Source organism: Gossypium raimondii, chromosome 4, assembly GCF_025698545.1.
Source record: "Gossypium raimondii isolate GPD5lz chromosome 4, ASM2569854v1, whole genome shotgun sequence".
In the NCBI taxonomy this organism is placed as follows: Eukaryota; Viridiplantae; Streptophyta; class Magnoliopsida; order Malvales; family Malvaceae; genus Gossypium; species Gossypium raimondii.
In genome coordinates, this window is record NC_068568.1 from 3,569,165 (window position 1) to 3,588,987 (window position 19,823).

The following is a 19,823-nucleotide window of genomic DNA, read 5'->3' on the forward strand; positions in this document are numbered from 1 at the left end:
TCTCCTCCAAAACAGCAGATAAATCTCTTGGGAAAACCCTCGAGAAAAACTAATAACTTTTCATTCAACAAGGTGATAAGAACAAAAAGATTGATTGAAACGCTTCAAAATCTTAGCCGAAGTACATCGTTGTTATGTCAAATATATCACAATCTTGTAATTCATAAACAACTCAAACCAAAAAGGAAGAAGCCAAGCAAAATTTTATTCTTGTTCTAACAGGTCATCGAACGAGTAGCAACCAGAGCTCCAACATCAGCAAATAATTGGAGGATAAATTTTACAATAACTGTTGTAAAACATTTAGGACTTAGATACCCATTTGTGTCGAATATCCCCAAAAAACCTATTTCGAGAAATAAATTCCCTATATACATATTTTAATTTATATGTAATTACATTATTCAAATTAAAAAAACTTTAATTAGTCTAAAATTTGAAAAATTAAATTGATTTGATTGAATTATATATACCCATTTGTTATTTTTAAAAGTATTTGATATATGTATATAGAAATATTTACAAATATTAAATAATAAAATTAGATTAATTTTAAATATAAAATATTTATTAATTAAATAAAATATTCTTAAATAAACTTTACAAATATAATCCACCATTAAACAAAAAAAAGCTAAAAAAGCATTTCATAAATTAAAATAAAATCATCACATTCACATACCATGTATATGACAATTAATAATTCAACAAATATAAAATAAATAATAAAAAATTAAATTTAAAATTAAAAAAGTGTCGACTAATACAATATATTCCGGTCGATACAAACGAAATCAATCAATACAATTAATACTGATTCATATGGGTCATCTGATTCAACTTTTTTTCTATAGCGATGTACCGATAAATTTTTTGTTTAACCGATCCAATCGGCTTGGCTAGGTCAATTCTAACAACCTTGTTCGTGTACAAAGATCAGTCGGTAAAATTGATTTGCTTGAGTTTGAAGTTACAAATTTGTTAAGACTTAGACTATGTTTGATAAATTGAAGAGTTAAATACTGAAAAAATAAGTGTTAAAAAAGATATGTACTTAAAAGTTACTTTACTAGTTATTTATTTCTAGAAGAGAGATAATATAAAAAATTACTTTACTAGTTAAATGCATTGATTTATTAGTAAAAAAACTGTAAGTTTCAATTTGAGGTGTTCATACAGGTCAAGCCTAAGCATAATATTAATATATTTTATGTTTTTCCAAATCCCATCTGATCCAAAATTTGAACTTAAAATTTTGTTTAAACTCGCCCATATTTGCAAAAGACTTAACCCAAGCCCATTTTAGGTCCACCATATTATTTTTAAATTTTTTTAAAAATATATTTTTATTGTTTTATTTAATATTTAATAATTTTATACCTTTTTTATTTATTGAAAATTTTTATATAGTCGTCATAACATTTTTTTATTGTTCACATTAGAATAGTATTATATATCTATTATAAAATTTTTTTAATGTTTTCCAAATTACATAATATATATAAAAAATAACATAATATAAAGTATTATAAACTTAGAATGAGTCGGACATTGAATGTTCAAGTCCGAACCTGACACATATTTTAAACGAGCCTAATTTTTTTGTTAAAGTCTATTTTTTGACCTAATATTTTTTTTCCAAATCTTCCTAAATTTTAGACGACCTTTGGATCTAGACGGATAGCCTAACCCATGTGTAACAGGCCCAATTTGCCTGCGCCTGGAATAATAAATAAAACCATAAAATAAAAAAGCCTAAACATCAAAAGTCCATTTACGAGCCCAAATTACATTAAATCCATTAAACCCAAATACAAGCCCAAATCAAAAACCCTAGCCAAAAAATTACAAGCCCAACACCCAAAAACAGAACAAACTCTAGCCCCTAAACCCTCTCAGCTGCTGTCGCCGCACATCAGCCACGTCAACCTCCGTATGGCCTCCGTACCTGCAAGGACAAACAATAAAGACAGAGAAAACGGCAACAAAAAGAAAAAGAGAAAAAAAAGCTGTAATTTTTAGGCTATAAAAAGCCCTAAAAACAGTGTTGTAAAAAAAACTAAAAAAAAACTTTTTTACAGAATACGAATACAAAAAAAAAACATCAAAGAAACAATGAACTATTTTGCATAGGTAGTTTTATATTTTTCTTGTTTTCATTTTATTTTCGTTTGATTTTATCTTTCAAACAAAAATAGGAAGAGAAATAAAAACAAAAAAACATACCTTTTTATTCGCATTTTGCACCACCGTGGGTGAGGTTCGTCGTTTTCGCTGAAAAACGATAGTTTTAGGCCAAGGGAGTCAAAAGACCCAAAAAATGGCCTTTTTCAATTTTCCGGCCACCGCGGACGGCGGCGGCGTCGCTAGCGACCAGCAGCCACCACGATGGCGCCTGAGCCATGGTCGGATTTTGGAATTGAGAGAAAAGGGGAGAGGATTTATGATTTTTTTTTTTTTAGAGAAAAGGGGAGAAATAAGAATTTTAAAAAAAAAATGGTTTTTATAGAGGAACTAAACGGTGCTGTTTTGGGCCTTAACTCCAGTGGGCAAAACGACGTCGTTTCACCCCTTCAACCCGCGTGTTGACCCGACCCGAGGGAAGGATCCTCGTGTTTTTACTTCAATGGTTTATTTGCGCGTTAGGCCCTTCCGCATTTTTCATTTGTTTTAATTCAATTTTTTTTTCAATTGATACTTTAAATTTTATTTCGTTTCCAATTTCGTCCTAGTAAAGCAGTAGCGTTTGGAGGGTGGGGATATTTCCCCATTTGGTTCCCTCGAGTTATTCGCGCCTTTTAATTGGGTCCTTTGTTTATTATTTTTCTTAATTCATCTCTTAAATTTAGTTTAATTTCAATTAAATCCTTTATTTATTTTAAGTTTAGCCTTTTAAAGTTAAATTTTCGTTTTATTTTATTCTTACCTTTTATATTTTTTATTGTCGTTTTTATATATTATTATTATCATTATTATTACCATTATTATTATTACTACAACTTTAATTTCACTCATTTTTAATTGTCCTTTTAATATTTTATAAATTATTTTCCTCAATGCTTATTCGTGTATTTATTTGTTAATTCCTTGTTCTTTTAAATTTGATATTGCCTTGTTATGTGTTTATTTTATTATTTTTATTGTTGTTATTATTCATTGTTATTATTATTGATTTTATTTTTCTTTGATTGTTAATATTAGTATTAAAGTGATGTATGTATTGTAATCATCGTAGTTACATATGCTATGAACTGTTTATTAATACACTCGTAATGTAATCATTCGATAGTTTAATATTTTATACGTATATCATTTTAAATATTACATTAATTTTCACCCAAATTCAAAAAGGAAGACTTTTAAAAACAAGCAATATTTCATATTTTGGAATTCGAGAGGTCGTTCCCTAACTTACGTGGTTTTGATTTCTTTTCGATAAATCCAAATATGCGAACCAATTTTCAAAAACACATTTTTTAAATTATCTCGGGAATTAAAAAAGATCATTTTCCAACTTACGGAATACGATTTCTTTTCTAAAACCTAGACAATCAAAAATTTCTAAATTTCTAAGTAAATAAAATTTTTTGGTGCTTATTCTCGTTTCGGGATTTAAGATTGTAGGGCCCAATTTTTGACCCGGGGCCCAATTACAAACAACCCAATTAACCCCTAACCCAAACTAAACCTTACCCACCAACCCAAACCTGAATGGCCCAATTCCAAACCCACCTGACCCAATAACAAACCCACAGCCCAAATCAGAAAAAGCCCAATAAGCCCAAATCTAACCCTAGCCCAGAAACTCAAATCAGAAACAAATCAGAAACAACAAAATTTTCAAACCCTAGGTGCGCCGCACCTAGGGTCTTCTGACTAGCAGGCGCCGCCCTAGCCCTGCCACTGCCACCCGTCGCGCCGCACGTCAAGTCTCCCACTTGCGCCTCCAGACCTGCAAACAAACAAGAGAAGTAGCAGAAACAAACAGTAGTAAAATAGGCTATAAAAGCCGAAAACAAAAATGTAATGGGGGCTCTAGAGATTTTGGGGGCTCTTCTTCCATTTTTGTCACACAAAAAAACAAATATCAATAAAAGAAAAAAAACTAAGTTTCAAGGTGATTTTTTTTATTTCGTTTTTTTCTTTTAAACGCATTAGCCATTTCTTTCTTTCTCTATAAGTGCAAGAACGTATAAAAATAAAAATATAAATTTTACCTTTTTTTGAAATTTTCGGCCACCGTGCACGGTGGCCGGCGCGACGCCGGCTCCACGGCGACGTGGCGGCCCTGTTCGCCGGATTCTGGGCTATGGACTGGAGGGGGAGAGAAAATTTTTTTTAGAGAACTTGTTTTTTTCTTTGAAAGAGCAGAAAATGAAGTTAAAAAAAAACTTTAATTATATAAGCACTTAAAACGGTGCCATTTTGTGCCATAGCCCCAGGCGTTTCGCCCACTAATCCGCACGTCGACCCGATCCGACCCGGAGGGTCCGTGTGTTTTCACTGGAGGGGATATTTTCGCAATTGGTCCCTCCACCTTTGCGTTGTTTTCAATGCGGTTTCTTTTTTATTTTCAATTTCGGCCATGAATTTTCGCACCTGTTTCAATTTGGTCCGAAGACCAGGCGCTTGGATTCCGCTAGAACGGCACCGTTTCAGTGACGTGGGAATATTTCATGTTTAATCCTTATCCTTTTGCAGCGTGTTTTAATTACCCTTTTTTATTTGTGATTTGAGCCCTTAAATTTATTTCTGATTTATATTTAATCCCTTGCGTTTTTATTTTATTTTATTTTATTTTTGTTTTATTTATATTTTCATTTATCTTTATATATATATGTGTACGTTATTTTAATATATGCTATTATTTTTATTATTTCATATTATTATTAAAACTATTATTATTATTATTATTATTATTAGCATCATTATTAATATTATTAAATACCTTTTTACTTCAAGTTATGTTATATGTATATACATACATACAATTATTTTAGTATACATACGTGCGTACATCCCATGTTTCATATATATTTATATGTACGTATTTATTATTATTATTATTTTACAATTTCAAGTATGTATATATATGTGAATAAGTTTTTATGATATATGTATGTACATATTTTTTAAATTTGTATAATATATATATATATATATATATATATATGTATATATATATATATGCACATTGTTATATCTTAGAATTTTATATTTATGTACATACACACGTTTTATAACACACATACTTATATTTTATAAATTTTTAATTTTATAATCTATACACATATACATGTAAATACTTATATTTTTATATCTTATAATTTATATATTTTTCATATTTTCATAATTTGATGTATATACATACATATATAGTTCCCATATATACACACACATGTCCATATTTTATAATTTTCATCTATTTTCCTTTATTGTATTTTTATGTTCATTTATGTATTTATTTATATGTTCATTTTATGTTTTAGTTTATTTATTTATTTATTTATTTATTTTGTTATGGTATATACATGATTGATTTTTTTTTATTCGTTTTTGCTCATATTATTTTTATTCACATTATCATATTTATTATTCCATTATGTATATTAACACCATACTTCAAAAAGGAAAGTTTTTCTAAATGAGGCAATATTTAGCGTTTGGAAATTCGAAAAAACGTGCTGTAATGTACTGGGTTTCGATTTTTCTCGTTCAACCAAATAACTGAGTATCCTTTTAAAAATTTCTCAAAGTAAGGTAATATTTTGCGTTTGGAAATTCGAGAAAATGTGGCCTAATGTGCTAGGTTTCGACTTTCTCGTTCAACTAAATAGCCAAATATACTTTCAAAAATTTCAAAATAAGGCAATATTTTGCGTTTGGAAATTCGAGGAAACGTGCCCTAATGTGCTGGGTTTCGATTTTTCTCGTTCAACCAAATAGCCAAATATCCTTTCAAAAAAATTTTCAAAGTAAGACTATATTTTGCGTTTGGAAATTCGAGGAACATGCCCTAATGTGCTGGGTTTCGATTTCTCGTTTAACCAAATAGCCAAATATCCTCTTGAATTTTAATCCATGTCATTCGAGTTTTTTAAGGATCGTATTTTAAATTTCTTTAAAGTTTTCAATTTTTGACATTAAGACGTTAACTAATCAACTTGGTACCAATTTTTGGGCGTTACGAGGGTGCTAATCCTTCCCCGTACATAACCGACTCCCGAACCCATTTTTTTGAATTTCGTGGACCAAAATCGTTGTTTTAATAAAAATTAAATCGTTTCTTAAAAACAACTCTTTTCAAGGTGATCCGACCACACCTTACCAAAAAGGATTGGTGGCGACTCCCACATTCGATTTCATTTTTCAAAACCCAAGTCAACCCGTTTTACCAAAAAATGGTGTCCACAAAGATTATATCCTAACTTACAGGGTATAATTATTTTTCTCGATTGACGTAAAATGCGCCCTTTTTAAATTCTTCTAGGTAATTTTAACAAAAGGATCGTATTTTAAATCTCCTCACAATTTTCAACTTTCAACATTAAGACATTAACTAATCAATTAGGTACCAATTTTGGGCGTGACGAGGGTACTAATCCTTCCTCGCACGTAACCAACTCCCGAATCCATTTTTCTCAATTTTCGTAGACCAAAATCATTGTTTTAGTAAAATCAAAATGTTTTATTAAAACGATTAAATTGCAAGGTGATCCAATCACACCTCAAAAAATGTTGGTGGCGACTCCTGTGTTTTTTATTTTATTTTAAAAGTCGACCCCCTTTTGTTTCGAAAAAAGTGGTTTCGACACCATGAATAGGTCTAACTTCAATACTTGTATAATAATAATAATAATAATAATAATAATAATAATAATAAGAGTAAACGAAGGTAATTAAGTAAAATGTATTTTTAAATAGTTTTACAATTGCTGAATCAAACATGAAAATATTAAATTCAAGTGAGAGAAGCCAAGCATGTATGGGTTTTAGATACTGAAGATTTTGCTGGGGAAGAGAAGAAATTTGTTCATCTAAGAGTATGTATGGGTTTTTCTCATTTTTAGTGATATTTAGTTGGTTAAATTAATTTTATCATACACAGGCATGCTGGGTAAAACTCCCTCTCTACTTGGTCTCTTGTAAGGATCAAGTCATGGAATAAAATTAATCTAAAGTGTTTCTTTGCCTTAGATCCTTGCTTCAAACTCTGCTCATTGTGCTTCGAACGTACCAAATGCTGGCTCTCGCACACCATTACTAGCAACAGTCCAAAAGAAATTTTCCATCAACATGCTCCAATGGAGCAGGATGAACAAAAGTTTCAGAGGCATCATTAGTTGTTGCAGCAAAATAAAATGATTAAGAGACCCACTTTTTTCTCAAACCTGGCTTGGATACCAATAAGATTAAAAGACAAGGAAGTAAAGCAAGAGCAATGAGCACCGGCAAAATACTTTCTCATGCAAAAACCAAGTACAATTGACCCTTTATATAGAGAAAATAAACGACTTAGCATAATCTTAACAGACTTGACCCTCATTTTGGCTCTAGTATTGGATGAAATGGATGTTAAAATGTAACAATAGTGTCTTCCGGTGATACAATGTATGTTGGAATCGGCATCTCCGGTAGTAAAACAGGTAGTGGAGCTTTGGAAGAAAGGATGTCGACAGCCTGCGTTTTGGATGGGCGGTCAAAATAGTTTGGGTGAGCACAGGCCAGCCCGACTAAGAGCAGCCGTTCCATTTGTTCCATGTCGTAATTGCCAGACAATCTTGGGTCTGCAGCATCAAAAAGATTCTCTTTCCCATATAGCTCCCAAACCCATCCCACCAGTTTTGTTTTGAATCTCTGGCCGTTCCTTTCGATTACAGCAATCGCCTTCTTTCCGGTGGCTATTTCCAAGGCAACAATACCAAAACTGTATATGTCGGATTCTTTAATGGCTTTGTATGTGTCACGACACTCGGGTGCTATATAACCTTCCGTCCCGAGCATAACCTGTGTTGTTTGAGACCCTTGTCCATGGTCAACAAGCCTAGCCAACCCAAAGTCACCAAGCTTGGCATTGAAACTCAAATCCAACAGAACATTACTTGACTTGATGTCTCGATGCAACACGCATTGATTACATTCTTCCTGCAGATAGAACAACGCTGAAGCCAATCCCATAGCAATTTTATAACTTTTATCCCATATCAATATGCATGGCTCTCTATGTAGATGGTAATCGAGATTCTTATTTGGAAGGAACTCATACACAATGAGGAACTGATTATTGTCATGGCACCAACCGATGAGTTGGACCAAATTCCTGTGCCTCAATCTGGTAATAGTGGTAATTTCTGATATTCATACTCTTTAAACCCTTGCTGGGAATTTGGAGTTACCCTTTTGACAGCAATATTGCTGCTTATGTCCCTCAAGAAGCCTAAATAAACCTTTCCAAAACCTCCCTCCCCAAGCAGACCTTCATCGGCAAAATTACTGGTTGCAAGTCTTAGCTCCTTGTAGGAAAACTTCCTAGGTGCTGTCACCATTTCTCTGTTTACGTTGACAGACATGGTCCCATCTTCTTTCCTGCTGTCGTCTCCCCTCCTGCAGTAAAACCAAACCAGACCCAGAACCAGGAGTGAAGCAGAAATGGCACCAATGATGGCTAAAACTACCCATAGCCATGTCCTACTCTTCCTCTTGGGGTTGGCTGGAGGGCTTGTTGCTGGAGGATTGATAGTTGTATTCGTGGGCATGACAACTTGTAAGGTAGAGCTGAAATTCCAGGAATAAATAGTGTGAAGCTCATAATAACTTCCAGTGGTTCCTGAGAAGCCAAATGTGACCCATTCTGGTAAATATATGCTAAGATCCAGAGTTGCAGAAAGCCTAGATGAATTTTGACGAGTAAAATCATCAGCATCAAGTAAAAGAACACTCAGGTTGTTTGTACTAGAGTTGTAAGTGATGAAAGCATTAACTAGTCCCCCATTTGCAATCTCATTCCACCACCATTTAACAGCAGTAACAGAAGTCTCAGTAGAGTTGAGACCAATGCCCACGTGAGCTGACAACCCAAAGGATCCCAAGAATTGCCAAAATTATCAAACTCCACTGCAACAAATGGAGAGTTGACGATGCCGTCACTTTGAAGTCCCAAGTGACCACCTCCGGAATTTGGTGGGATTTTTGAGCCATTGGGAGCAATGAAAAACGCAAACCCATCACCTGGGTTATTATGCAAGGAATCAATGGAGAAAGAAAATTGAGTGGTGAAATCTGCAAGTACGGGATTCCCAGATGATTTGTCCCAAAGGTGCATTGGCTTGTAATAAGTGGCTCGACCAATACCACCCCGTAGATTCTGTTTCCTTTGGTTAAGGGTGAGTTGGAGTGCGTTGTTGGATGCGTATGCATCAGCTTCATACACTATGTCAGGCATATTTGGGGTGAAACCAGCGAAATTGAAATTGATGTTATGATCATCCATTGATGATGCAGCAACAAGTAACCCCATAACAAGGATGGATAGTATGGAACGAAATGCAGGGTTCTGAGATTTTAGATACAAATTCTCAGCATCCTCAGCTTTCATCATTTTCAAAGTGAGGATTGAGAATAGTTGCTGCAATTGCGAGGTAATTGATTTTCAGTTCTTCCTACTATAAATAATAGCTACTTCGTCAAAAAAAAAAAAAAAAAGAACAAAGACATTTTTTTAATAATTTTGAACTAAACTTATATAGTAATTCGAACACACAAAAGAGAATTCTGGACATTAATTAAACATAAAATATACAAGTTATAAAGTACAAAAATTATTAAAATTCAGTAATGCTTCTTTTTTGCCTTTTAATGCTCAAATTATTTTTATTGTCCAACTCTTGGAATTCTTTTCCATCAAATTAAATTCTCCATTCTCATTGTTGGAATTTAAAAAAAAGCTTCCAAATTCAAAATCGAATTTAGACACCCAGTTGCGTCGATGAAAAAAGATTATCTGAAACACGGATATTATTTATTTTCAATAGTTTAATGCCACATCATTAAAATGTTAATGTGACATTAAACTATTGAAAAAGGATGCAAATATTATAATATCATTGCTTCATACCATTCTTTCTCAAAAAAGCATTAAAATCAAAATTAAAGAACAAATATTGAATATATGAACGTATATTAAATTAAGTACTGAATTTTAATATTAAATTTTATGATTGTTGAATTTATATTAAAAAATTATTTGATAATTAGTAAATATAAGTACTGAATATTTGAACTTTTTTAAAAGGTAATTTATTTCATTTTTTAATAAAATAAAATCAACATAAAATTTTCTAATAATTAAGTAGTTACCTAGCTATTTATCTTATTCAACATTTTTTTCAAAATTTTATATTTAATTATTAAACGCATTTAAAATATTATATGCTAAAATTTTTAATTTTCAATGATTTATCAAATATTGTAAAGTAAAATTAAAAAATTTGAGATTTTAATTTTAATTTTAGATTTAGTTTGTATATTAATGAATATGGAAAAGGAAAAGAAAATATAATTAAAAATTTTATCTTTTTATTTTTATTTTTAATAATTAAAATATTTTAATAAATTTTTATTTTTAAATGATTTATATATGTTAAATTTTATATATATATATCAACAAAATTAATAGATATTAATTTTTTTATCTAATTTTAGATAATTTAATAAAAACCAAAATCTCAAAACTCAAATGAAGCACAAAACGGAAAAGGGGCTAAAATGATTTTTTTTATATAGTTTGAGGACTAAAATATTATGCATTTTTGAGACATTAATTAATTTCCAATTGTTTGGTCAAGACGTCATTGGCGCCTTGTATGGGCTCTCCCACATTTACGGCTCCTACTAAAATTACATAAACTATAACTCAAGGGTCATCAACTTGTGAGTTGGGATTAGACTTGTTTACGACTGTTTGAAAGTTTAATTGAAATTTTGGAGGAATCGATAAAAATATTATATTTGAAAAATAGGTTTCTCTAGAAAGGTTAGGCGTGTTTAAAATGTGTTGGGTTCAAGTTTGAACATTTAAGATTAAGTTCGTCCAACCCACCTTTTTTAAAGTTGATGATGTTTTATATTATGTTATTTTTATATATTATATAATTTATAACACATAAAAATTAAATTTATAGTAGTATATAATGCTACTTTAATGTAAACATTAAAAAAGTTAAGATGACTATATATAATTTTTTTAATAAATAAAATTATATAAAATTATTAAACATTAAATTAAAAATGATATAAATATACTTTAATTTTTTTTAAATATAATATAGGCAGAACTAAAATGAACTTGGATTATTCATTTATGAAGATAAGCAGTTTAGACAAAATTTTAAGTCCATATTTCTAGTCAAGTCAGACTTGAGCAAACATAAAATATGTTAATATCATGCTTAGGCCCCGACCATGAACATCATTAGTTGGGATAAGGGTAGGACATGTCAAAAAATAATAAAAAAATTCGAACTAAAACTCACGCTAGCACATGATGATACTGAAGATACACACATGTCAATTACGCATCACTAATGTCAAGTTTGGGTATTCAAAAAACTAAAACCTTTATTTTTTTTTCATTGGATATATGTCACTATTGTTTTACATTATTTTTATTTAATAATGTTAAAAAAGGGTAAACAACTGTTATATCTCCCTCATGCCAAGACACGTAGCAAGCCAGAAAGATACTTGAACAATAAACCTATCATCAAAAAATTAAAACGCACCCTTAAACTTTCCTTTTCAAGATGGCCTTCAGAAGAGTTATATATTATTCGCCATTTGGATTCCTAATAGAATTGCTTTATTCTATCGTATTCAATTTTTAAAAGCATAAAAAACTTTAGGAAAAGTGTTAGCCGTCATAAAGTCTATTTTATTTTTTTCTTATACATTTTTGCTAATATAGTACGAATAGAATAACATTTATTGATTGGTCAAATATTATCTCTATATTTTAGAATCTCAACACAACATGGGTTTACTAACTCAAAGAAATATTTGAAATCTAAATACGAGAACCTATGCAGAATCTTTGCACGTTATCAAACCAAGAAAAAGGTCATTGGCGCCATGGCCCATGGCCAATCTGTGCTCCACCACAAGTAGCTTTCCTGCTCCATCAAGACTTAGGCTTAGTTTGGATGGGCAGCGTGTTTAGCTCCGGTGAGATTAAAAATAGCGGTGGCAGTGAGATTAGTTACTGTAGCGGTAAGATTCGATATTGTAGCAGTGAGATTAAAAACAGCGGTGGAGTGTGTGTTTGGATTCAAAAACAGCTGTAGCGGTGAGGTAAAAATAAAAAATGACTTTTAAGGACATTAGATTAAAAATGATATATAATAGAAGTTTTTAAAATTATTTAACAATTACAAAATTAATAAATGATTAAAAGTTATTACAATTATATTTATTTTTAATAATAAATAATTAAAATAAATTAAAACTAGAGAAAAATTTAAAAATTATTACTATTCATTCTTCTTTCAAATCTTTTTAATGAAATATTTACAATACCCTTTTTCTCAATGTCTGTGCGTCTTAATGCATGTTATTTCAAATGTTTGTCATCAGTAACTCAACGCAAGACATTGCTAGCACCAAATAACTTCAAAACTAGAACCAACCGTTGGCTAGTAACTAAAATAACCTATGGCCACCATATAGAACGTGCAATGTCGAGCCTTGAGCTGGTCATCAATGCTAAAGGGAAGAGTTGAAAATCACATCTGTTGGGGTTTTGACAGTAGAGGAAGAAAACAGAAGCAAGTAACCCGGATGATGTAAATATTAACTTCATTACTTGAATAAGCAATATGCCATATACATAAGTAGTCCGGATTACATGTGTTGGTTTTTTTAGCATAAAACTAAGGAGAAAAAGAAAAACGAATGCAAAGAAGTTTGAACAAGAAGAAAACTGAATTTGATTTCCAAAAATCAGATCTGTTTCATTGACTTGAGAAGCATTTATGTTACAATGAAATATGGCAGTTAACTAATGTATAACTGCTCCCTCTAATACATGACTAAAGCCTAGATAGAATTTCAAACAAAATGTAGCTGACATACCAGCTATAAGATGAAACATAAATCAACAACTACTCCTACTAACTTTAAGTATAAATTACATTGCAACTAAATCAAGTTACAAATGAACAAAATAAACAAAATGTCTTTGCTTATCCGGTTCAACTTGGATCTTTGATCGCATCTTTGGTTTCTTCTTGGTTTCTGTTGCATTGCAGGCCAAAGTTCAACAACATCCTGTACTTTGCTTACTAACAAAGTAGTGCATATTCCTTTTAGTGCATTAAGGGGAATTATGATTATGGTATGTTAGACATCAGAAGAACCTATATATTCTTAAAAAGTAAAGATATGAAAAAGCAGAGTGTTGAAATGACATTGAAAATAACATATGGGTGTCCAAAATTTAGATTCAAGGGCATAAGCAAAGCAAATAACAAAGACAATGTCACCACAAAAACTGTAAACTAAATGAAATATCGTGCAAGGCTGATCCAGAGATAAGAAGTAAAATCTTTATTTGAAGTTCAAGGTCTTTGAAATGAACATACCCAAGCAAGCAACAAGGTATCTTCTAAAGCAATACATTGCAAATGATTCATAACAATCATGTAGTATCAAACAATCAACACTAACTGATGGATGCACCAAGGATACAAACTGTTAAAATAATCCAGGTTAGTAAGACTGAAAATAACATATAATTACACCAGATGCATGGTGCAAAATTAACATGTTCCATGCTGTGCCAAAACTATACTCAAAACTTCAATAGTAACCTAAGTTGAATATAGGTTAATTTTTTTGTACCATAAATATGCTACTGCTGGTTTTTACTAATTCCTAGCACATAAGTTCCTGAACAGCTCAGTTTAACAAGAAAGTTTAACAGTGTTACTCAATTGGACTAATTTCTTAGTGTTCATAAAATATGAGGACCATTCTGACAAATCAGAGGGACTAACTTCTCAGATGCTGTAAAATAAAGGGACAAATTTCATAATTAGACCTAAAAAAAGCATACTTGAAAGAAGAAATTTCAGCCTGTGAGTTGTCCAATTGCCTCTCAAATTTTAGCTTATTTGACCTTAATCAAATTGTCTACAGAAAGGATATTAAAAACATTTTAATCTAGCAGAAGACAAAAGTAATTTCACTCATAAAGGCGTGTACTTGGGGTCTTCCCAGAATATGTTGTGGGCTCTGGCTATTATTTGGTGAGCTCTAACAAACTCCAGCATTTGGTCGGCTAAGGTGTAGTTGGTTTTCCCTTGATCTGGTTCTGTTGCATACCATTTCAGTTCATTTTCAAACACTGCTGCACTGAATCGTTCAACAAACCAGTTCTGGAAGACAAAAAAAAACAAGATCAATTAGCTAGCATTGTCCGACAAGTATTAAGAAATGAATATGAACACACACCTAATAGGGCAAATTCCCAAGAATGGTGTGTGCTATTGCAGAACCAAATGGGAAATCCTTTGAGACTTGGTTTATAGTTATTGTTGCTCCTTGCAACCTATTACCTTGTTGATCTGAGACATGTATTGTTACAGCACGCTTCCTTTACTGGGGAAAAAAATAGACAGTAAGTAATTTTGTTAAGATATTGAACATTACCATTGTTGAAATATCATTTCACAAAGTGTGTCAACAGTAATTACAGTGTTAATCATGAATTGCTGATTGAACCTTCATTCTTGATCTGTAAATGGCTGTAACGAGGAATTATCAATTGTTATATCAATGTCTTTATCATTTGAGTTCTGCATATCCAGGATATTAGAAAAAAAAGGGCTCTTAGAAGCAAAAATTAGTGACAACATTAATAATCTAATGCTCAGTCTTTTTCACATATAAAAGCCTAAATTTATATTGATTTGAAAACAATTTCACCTGGAATAGCAGTAAAGCTAAATTTGAAGGTGAATCAATAACAAATCCACCTTTGAGAAATGACTAGCAACCATTCTTAGCCAAAACAGTCCCTACACAATTATATGTTCTGTTTTCTGTCTTCAAGCTTGCCCTAATGAGAGCTGAATTTGCACTTTGTATTTTGATCCAAGCTGTAATTGCACCAAACAGAGTAAGTCAATCCTCTAATGTTTCAAAATACAATTTGTCTGATATTCACAGTAAAAGTTTTTGTCTATGTTAAAATGTCAATTGCCTCTACAATAGGGGGATGTTCCTGAACTGGGGCCATATCTAGCATTTGCATATGTCGGTTGCCACTTTATTTGATAAACCCAAACCTTAAACATTGCCACTTGTTGGGCCACGGGTGATACAGTGTGACATGCCAGTAAGTCAGTAACAGTTACATTAAGGGTTCACCTATGTCGATGAACTTGTTTATTCTTTTCTTAAAGTATTTGTGTTTTAATATTTGTATCCGAAATTCATATGGATGGAGAACTTAACTGGAGAAACAGTAAAAATTGTCCACGGTGAGATTCTTCAAGAGAAAACCTGGAGTGTAAAAACCAGTTGCAGTTTCGCCAAAAACGGCAGGTCTCATAATGGGAGGCTCATCTTTCAGAATCCCTTCTTGGTACAGTGGCTCCTCTGGCTGTGCTTTACACTGCAAACCAACAACATCATCAAAAATTGTTATGGACATTGCAATGAATCAAATAACTTCAGACTACATATTCATAATATAGTCAATAGATAAATGATCTATTCTCAAACTGTTTTACCTCTGTGTAAGCAGTAAAATCATATAAAGGCCCATCTGCAGCAATAAAAAGAAAAAGAACCCATTTAAGTTTTCTGAAAATCCCATTATAATGTTTTGAATAGTCAAACCAAATGTAGACAGGGAGAGAGAACCATATGAAGCAACCAAGGAACCACTAAGAAGAATGAAGAAAGCCCAGAAGTCACCAAAAATAAGAGAATGTTTCATGTTCCTATTTTGAACAAACTGCTATTGGATTGAACAAATGTTGAAGCTTACATTATATAACATACAGAAAAAAAATGAAATGATTACCATGATATTAAAAAAAGGCACAGCGGATTTCAACCGACTATAATTCGATAATTTCATTCTCAATCTTAATGGTACAACCACCCACCACAAAGCTGAAAATAAATACTATTTTCCACTTGAACAATTATCATTGCAAACAATTAAAATTATCGAAAAAAAACATAAATTGATTCCATAATTTTGATATTCACTAAAACCTCATCATTGGTCAAAAGCAAGATCGACCCAACACTTCTTTTTCCAATCAAAAGGTCATTAATGTAATCCAAAGACAACCAATCTAGTCAATGTCATCACGATGTGACAAGGAAATATATATTTTTCAAGGATTCCAACAAAACCCAGAAATTCAGTAGAAGAAAAAAAAATCTCATATAAGAATTTCCACAACGAACAATTTTTTTTCTTCAAATAATTATATGCATGCACATTTAAAAATCGATAAATAAAAGCTATTAGTTTTTAATGGAATACCTAATTAGAGCATGTAGGAGAATGAAGAACAGAACAAGGAGAATGAGCCTTACCTAGATGAAGGAGGAACCGGAAGAGGTCCTTGACCAAACTGATTTGCAACCCAAAGGGAAGGGGAAAGGGAAGGGGAAGGGGAAAGGGGAGAAGAAGGGTAACCAAACATCAGAAAAACCTGAAGAATGCAACTGAAGAATATACGGGTAAAAGAGGAAAAGAAAAAGCAACTGAAGTTGTTAAATTTTTACTGAAGCTTTTACCACCAGTCAGCTTAAGGCTGTCCAGTGCAGTAGAAATTCTTCACTGTGCTAGAAGCCAACACATCCAAAGGCTGTCCAGAGTTCAGTCCAGTGCAGTGAGATTGATAATAAAGGGGAAAAAAATTCAACGCACTGTTGTGCGTTGGCATCCAAAGGAGCCCTTAGAGTATTACAAGTCAATGAAATTAGGGAACCAGAGTTTAAGTTACGTTCGACGTATTTAAGAAGGTGTATTTAAGTTGATTAAATTTTAACTCGATTGATATAGATATTGTTGTTAATGTAGGAGTACGTGAGTTTAAATATGCTAAAGCGCATTATCCCTATTAATGAGTTGAGGAGAGATTATGGATAATTCTAGACATTATATCAAAAAATAAATATGATTAGAATATTATTAAAAAATACAAGTGCACTTAGGTTTGTTGAATCTAAAATTATAAAAATTATTTGAATTTATATTATTAGATTAGTGCACACGGTAATAAATTTATAAAATAATATAAATATTAAATAAAGTTGTAATTAAAATGAAAATATTAAAATATTAAAAACCGCAATATTGTAAGTTTAAATCCTATTATATGCATATATTTTTATAAATTTTATATAAAAAGATAAAAACACCACAATAATATTTGTTATATTGTAAAAATAATGGGTTTTTGGTAATTTTAAAATTGAGTTGTGATCTGTCGGTTGAGCCTTAACTCGATTGGCATAGACATTGTTGCCAATGCAAGAGAATGTGGGTTCGAGTGCGCTGAAACATATTATCCTCCTATTTATGGGTAAGTGTAGTTCTAGGTATTGTGTCTGAAAGATCAGATATCATTAGAATTTATAATGAAATTGTTTAAGTACTGATCTGGTTGATAAGTAACACTAACTCAATCAAATATTTAGTATGGTAGAAAATTATAGAAATTTAATTTGTTGAAATATGTCTCCAATATTTTATATGAAAAATTAGTTTACTTTTCTTGAAATATAATATTTTTTTAAGAGTTATTTTTCCACAACCATTTTAAACAGCTTGAAAAATAAGGTAAAGGACACTTATCTCTCAAGTTTGGCATAAAATACACTTAAACGAATATCCACTTATCCTTTTCTAAGTTTAAAAATCCCAATCTAATTACTAAGCAAAATTTAAATATAACTACAACATTGTAATTATTTACCTATGCATTTTATTCATTTTTATTTTTAATTACAAACTAATAAAAATTTAAGCCCTTGCTAAAGTGCTATAAAATTACATCTATTTGACTTTTTTTAATAGTCCGAAAGTCAATGGTGTTAGAAATAATAGTTTCGAATCCCATTTTAATGTTCGAGTCAGTAAATATTATTATTAATATTAGGTTAGTAAAAAGCTTAATTAGAGTTTGGCTCTTTAATTTTGTAATTGGATAGATAACTATGCTACAAGTGTAAGGACCATAAAGTTAGTGGTATTGAAAAATGAGGTATTGGGACCTCATTTTCGTAAATTGAGCCCATAAATATTTTTATTAAATATTAACGGAGTTACTATATAGATGAATTGAATTTTGGATAGGTACTTTTATCAATTGGATAGTTAATTAAGGTGCAAGGACTAAACTGTAGAGTGGTAAAAATTAACCGCTATTAAATTTTAATTAGTTGGAGGACGAAATGAGCAAATTGACCATTGTTAAATGACCAAATGGTGGTGATAGCCAACTATCATTCACTCAGTTTTTTAAGTATGGTTAATGTTAATTAAGTAAGGATTAATTATAAATTAATTAAGGTATATAAGCTAAAAAAATGTTATCATCATTCATTTGTTCTTCTTCAACCGAAAATACAAAGTAAAACCTAGCGAATCCATTTTTGAGCTTTAAAGCTTTTGTCCTTCCAAAATTGGTAAAAATATAAGTCATTTTCTTGTAATTTTATGTTTTTGAGGTCTCGAGAGCTTGATTTAGCTAACTTAAGTACTAATTTGTAAAACTGTTAAAGTTTTCAAATTTTTCTATTGTTGAATATTGAAGCCTTTTGTACTAGATTGATAGGTTTTAAGCTTATATATATATATATAAAGAGACTAGTTTGTAAAGTGAAAATTGTTAGTTTTCAACATAGGGACTAAATTGAAATAATTTTGAAATTAGCATAAATTTTATATAAGTGTAAGTATTAGAGGGATGTATAAGGATGAAATTAATATCAGTTTTAAATCAAAGCTCAAATTTGAAAGTTATGACATTTTCGATTTTAGGGACTAAATTGAATAAACTACAAAATTCTAGAGAATTTCTATAAAATGAAAATTTATTGGGATATGCATATAAATTGATTTTATGGGATATTTGAAATTAATTACTATTTAGAATGGGATTTGAATCAAGTCGAAGATAACAGGGAAAAAGAAAAATTACGAATAGTCCTTATTGTTCAACTTGTCCATCGATTTTTCCAAGTAAATTTATATGGTATATTTATGCTTTTACCCTTATGTATGTTGTAATGCGAATATATATAAGTTTTAGTGAACATTGAATTATTTGCAATTTAGTACAAAAAGGGTGAGATTTGGATTAAAATTGAAAATGAATAAATATAGGCTTACATGCTAGAAATTTCCCTCATGAAACTTCATAAACGTATTTTACATATTTTTATAGGTTGATTTTTTATGATTCCAAGCTCCAACATTTATTGTAGACTCGAAGATACATGTGATACAGGTTTAGTCTAGACTGGTAACCTGATGTTGTTTTAAAGGTTTAGCCTCGACTGGTAACCTTACATGTATGTGTGTATATATATATATATATATATGTGTGTGTAACTCTGGTCAAGCTATTTTATGTGTCGATATAAAAGCTTAGCCCAAACAAGTAATCTAACACGATTATGTTCAGCTCGGACGAGCCTCTGATGCGATTAGTACCTATGTAATTAAGTTGTTTACTAAGTTTCATCGGGTTATACTAATAATATGAAATGATAAATATAGATGATGTGGAATATAT

The 19,823-nt window shown here is 31.1% G+C and overlaps 1 long non-coding RNA gene and 1 pseudogene across 1 annotated transcript; both read right to left on the reverse strand.

Moving 5' to 3' along the window:
* Window positions 1-7,575: 7,575 nt before the first annotated feature.
* On the reverse strand, window positions 7,576-9,595 carry LOC105779130 (L-type lectin-domain containing receptor kinase IX.1-like; annotated as a pseudogene).
* Window positions 9,596-15,636: 6,041 nt separating this feature from the next.
* Window positions 15,637-15,971, reverse strand: LOC105780382 (uncharacterized). Its single transcript, XR_001129257.2, has 3 exons — window positions 15,922-15,971; window positions 15,789-15,823; window positions 15,637-15,670 (listed from the first exon to the last, which is right to left on the reverse strand). It is a non-coding gene; the product is annotated as an uncharacterized LOC105780382 (long non-coding RNA).
* Window positions 15,972-19,823: the final 3,852 nt, after the last annotated feature.